Here is a 4620-nt window from a genome sequence, read left to right on the forward strand (position 1 = left end):
AATTAAAGCTTTTGGAGGGAAGGCTGCGTTTTATAGATTGAGCTTTTTGTGAGTTTATAATTCGTTTTTAAGGACATTTAAGGGCATTTAAAGAATGGGCCTATTCTATCTGTGGCATATTTGCTGACTGCTTATGCTATCCAGCAGAGAGCTAGAATGAGACATGCATAAGTTTGGTTCAGTTGAAAAAATAATTTGACATTTATTAAACCTTTGTACACTTGTACTTAAAAGCAACTTTCTTAACTTTAATAAAACATTTGTGTATTAGATTAAACTTTTAAATTAACGTCACTTAAATAACAATACAGCAAACAACCAACCACAAGAGAAGAAAACAGCAAAACAACAACCACAGCAGCAAATAAACTTCAGCTGTAGCCACCGCTGCCCCCTACCCCCCCCACCCCTTCTTGCCCTTGGCATTACTCTTGCCCGTTACCGCACGCTTACCCCTAGTCCCGGTGTCCCCAAGCTGTCTTTTAGTAGTTTTGTGGGTAAGGCGCTGCGCTTGTTGGGTGACAGACAAAGGAGATGGCAATGCAAGCTGTCGAAAACCTGGGGCTGCGGAAGGCCCGGCTTCGGACACTCCAGCCTGTTGCTCAACCTGCACACTGTCTGGTAAGGTTGGTCTGGGGATTGGAGTGGGATCAGTTGAGACCATCAATTGTCGCTGGGAATTGACAGCCTCGGTGTCTTCACGCGGTGCAGCTACTATCTGCGACATGCCCTCCCTAATCTCTGCAGATAGTACTGCTACGCTTCCCAAGATGCCCTCCCTAATGTCACCAGATAGTGCTGCGATGCTTCCCGAGATCCCACCCATTGTCTTCGAGGAGCGATTTGGTCAGCTGGACGCTCTCCCCGGTCATTCCCATCAAATATACCACTTTCCGTTTATGCTGCATTTCGACAGCGTGGTCTTGACGAGTCAGCCTCCGCTCAGACGCCAGACGGCCTGCTGCTGCCCTGGGTGTGGTTTCCTGCAACCCACTGGAACCCGGGACCTCGCATGGTGGATAACCGTGAAATGTCCCCTCCTGCATAGTGCTGGCTGCAGATGTCGTCCTTTATGCCTGTGTGACGTCCTCCAAAGTCAACAACACTATTTCTTCCTCCTCCCGCCCCCCCACCGTATCCATTTGTTCCTCCTCCTCTTCCTGTGGAAGTTGGTCAGGATGGCTGAGGTCGGTGTCATACACTTCTGCTTGTGGCGAGCTGGCGGGGTCTTCTCCAGTATTGGATGTTTCTGAATCATCTGCAAAATAGAAAAGAACAGATTGGTTAGTAGCAAGGGAGGGGGCAGGGTGACATGAGGAGACTCACATAGCGCAGGCTCATTTGAAGGACCACGACAAATGACAATATATCACATAAACCGAAGCCTAGCCCACACAGTACTTAACATTGAGCCAACCCAGACTGTGGATTTTGCAGGACTTACCACTGTCATTCCTGAACGTGGGCTCAGCAACCGCACAGGTAGCCAATCTCTGCGACGCACAAATCAGACCTGCAACACGACTTTCGAGGTGTGTGACTGGGATCAGTATTGCCGGACCGCCACCAGTTTTCCGCTGACGTCACTGGTTCTGGGACAACTTTCTCTGCAAAGATGGCATCAGAAATTTTTAAGAGAGGGGCCTTCTGCTGTCGTGGCACACACAGGTAGTCATCAAAGCACTTATACCATATATCTGCATTTAATTAAGTGATCTGTATAATGTCCCTTTACTTGCACATTGTCATCACAAAAACATTGAAGTGCAGTACAGAAAAAAAGTAGTCTTTATAATGTGTGACAATCAGAAGCCTAGCGATAGCAAGATGTGTCACGTTTACAATTTAAGTAATTGGAGTGCATAAATAAAAATATTACTTACTCTGGCTGTCCGGCAAAGGTCATGCCACCTCTTCCTGCACTGGTGATAGGTCCTCCTGACGGAGTCCACCAAGGAAACTTGCTCGGCAACGCGTTTCCATGCTTCTGCCTGTGCAGATGGGTGTTGTTTCCCTTTACCCTTCTTTCCAATCTGGCCCCATCCTCTCTCTACAGCGCCTACCAGGGCCTCATTTGCGTCCTGGTCTAAACTTCCTCGCCCTCTTCCTTCCTAAATCATCCTGCATTTTTGTTCTTGCAGCACATGTGTGGAAGTAAGGAGAACTCACCTAGAACTTTAAATTCCCATTAAAAATGGCTGATTCAGACCTGGAAGTGTACTGCGCATGCGCGAGCACACCCGTCACGTGAGAAACGGGCAACATTTTTTTTGTGCATGCACGGAATGGCCGTTTTTAAAATAAATCTCATAATTATTTCATTTTTGTCATTAAAAACGGCGCTTTTTAATGCTTTGCCAAAAGATACAAAACGTTTGACGAAATTTAAGCATTTATTTTTTGGCGCTATTTCGGCAACAAAAAGAAAAGTCGTTAAACGCGAATAATGTCAAAAAATAGTGATATCGTTATTTGGCCAAATTCTAGCCCTATAAGTTTCTTTCTTCACATCAAAATTAAAACCAGGTGGAGAAATAAAGAGCTAGAATCAGAAACAGAAGGTTAAATAAAAAGAAACCACATATACTGGAAATCTGAAATTAAAATAAAACACAGCATTCAATGAGCATCGATAAAAACAGTTAATGACATTTCAGGTGTGTACCCTTCCTCAGAACAAGACTGAAAGATAAACAGACAATCCATTCCCCACTATTTGCACATTTGCTCACCAGTACAAGAGGCCAGGTCACCAGTGGGGAAGGAGCGGTCCAGCCGTCGACAAGGAGAGGCCCGATTGCCGTTGGAGGGATGAAGGCCCGATGCTGGAGGGATGTAGGCCCGCCGCAGGAGTGGGGGGGGGGGGGGGAGGGTGGGGGGGTGCTGATCGCCTGGTCGGAGGCTCACCTGATCGCCGGGCGTCATTGTGAGTAACCCTGAATGACTGAAAATTATGCTAATAAAACACATCAAACTATTTTCTAGTTAGAATGGGGTACAGTATTCAATTCCTTAGTTAAAATTTTTTAAAGGAAATAATTCTTGAAAGTTCCTCCACGTTGTTTAAAAGTTTCTCCAGAGGTTTTAAAAGTTTCTCCCGAAGTTTTAAAAGTTTTCTCAAGTTGTTTAAAAGTTTCCAAATTGTTTAAAAGTTTAAAATGAAAGTTAATAGTAAGTTACTTCCTCGGAACTCCGGCAGACAACTGACCTTCCAAATGCCTGCCCCCAACCAAGCCTCGGGCCACCTACCATCAAGGACGCTACTCAGCGCCGAGCCTGCGGCCAACATCTCACTGTAGGCAATTAGGCTCACATAGCAGTGACTGGTCTCCAGTCGTCTTGGACCCCTTTGCCACTGGACCAAGACCTTGCTCAGCTAAGCCCGTGTGGTGCCTGGTGTGCAACGGCCACCCCATGTTAAAAGAACATGGCATCTTCCACTCTGTTAACATGAAGTTCTAGACCTGGAACGTCAGGACTCTCATGGACAACTCCAACAGCGACAGGCCGGAATGCCGCACTGCCATAGTTGCCCGGGAACTTAGAAGCTTTGACATCGACATCGCCACCCTAAGCGAGACCCGGCGGGCAGGAGAAGGCCAGCTCAAGAAACAAGGTGGAGGTTACACCTTTTACTGAAAAGGGAAACCAGAGGGAGAACGCCGCCTTCATGGAGTCGGCTTCGCCATCAAAAATGAGCTAGTCAACCGCCTCAAAGACTCCCTCTGCGGGGTTAATGAACTCCTCATGACTCTTCGACCCACCCTATCCCGGAACCAATGCGCCACAGTCATCAGTGCGTACGCCCCAACACTCGATCCAACGGATGAGGCCAAAGATGGTTTTTAATCCAACCTCGAAAAATCCCTGTCCCGCATCCCCGCGGGTGACAAACTGATCCTCCTCGGTGACTTCAATGCCAGGGTCGGAAAAGACACAGCTCTCTGGGGAGGCGTGATTGGCAGAGAGAGAGTAGGGAAAGCCAACTCCAGCGGTACCCTACTCTAAAACATGAACTTCTCATCACCAACACCGTGTTCCGCCAGAGGGACAAATACAAGGCTTCATGGCAACACCCTCGTTCCAAACACTGGAACCTGCTCAACTATGTCATCATCAGAGCCAGGGATCACAAGGATGTGCGCATCACCCGCGCCATGACAGGAGCTGACACCTGCTGGATAGACCACCGCATAATCCGATCCATCATCGACAACAACATAGCCCCAAAGCGGAGGGGGCAGCAGAAGCAGTGCCGCAAAGTCATCAATGCGGGGGCACTTAAAGACCCAGCTAAGAGAGTCTATACAGCCAGCGCCTCACAGCTAACCTGGCGTGCCTTGATGACCGAGATGCAGAATGTCCACAGCACTTGGTCTGCCCTCCAGGCTTCCATAACCAGTGCCCGCAAAGAGACACTTGGTCATTCAACCAGAAAACACCAGGACTGGTTTGATGAGAATGATTAGGAGAGCCAAGAACTAATAGATCGCAAGCGCAGAGCATTTCTGAGCCTTAAACAACCATCCAACTCGGGAGCATCAAAGCAACATTACAGGCGGCTCAAGGCTGAGGTCCAACAAAAAACCCGGGACCTAAAGAACAGGTGGTGGATGGAGA

The 4620-nt window shown here is 47.9% G+C and overlaps 1 long non-coding RNA gene across 1 annotated transcript; it reads right to left on the minus strand.

The window, feature by feature from the left end:
• Positions 1-991: 991 nt before the first annotated feature.
• Positions 992-2137, minus strand: LOC139265341 (uncharacterized). The gene is made up of 3 exons (XR_011593537.1): positions 1884-2137; positions 1445-1607; positions 992-1258 (listed from the first exon to the last, which is right to left on the minus strand). It is a non-coding gene; the product is annotated as an uncharacterized lncRNA (long non-coding RNA).
• Between the last annotated feature and the right edge of the window lie 2483 nt (positions 2138-4620).

This window comes from Pristiophorus japonicus, chromosome 6, assembly GCF_044704955.1.
Source record: "Pristiophorus japonicus isolate sPriJap1 chromosome 6, sPriJap1.hap1, whole genome shotgun sequence".
Taxonomy (NCBI): domain Eukaryota; kingdom Metazoa; phylum Chordata; class Chondrichthyes; family Pristiophoridae; genus Pristiophorus; species Pristiophorus japonicus.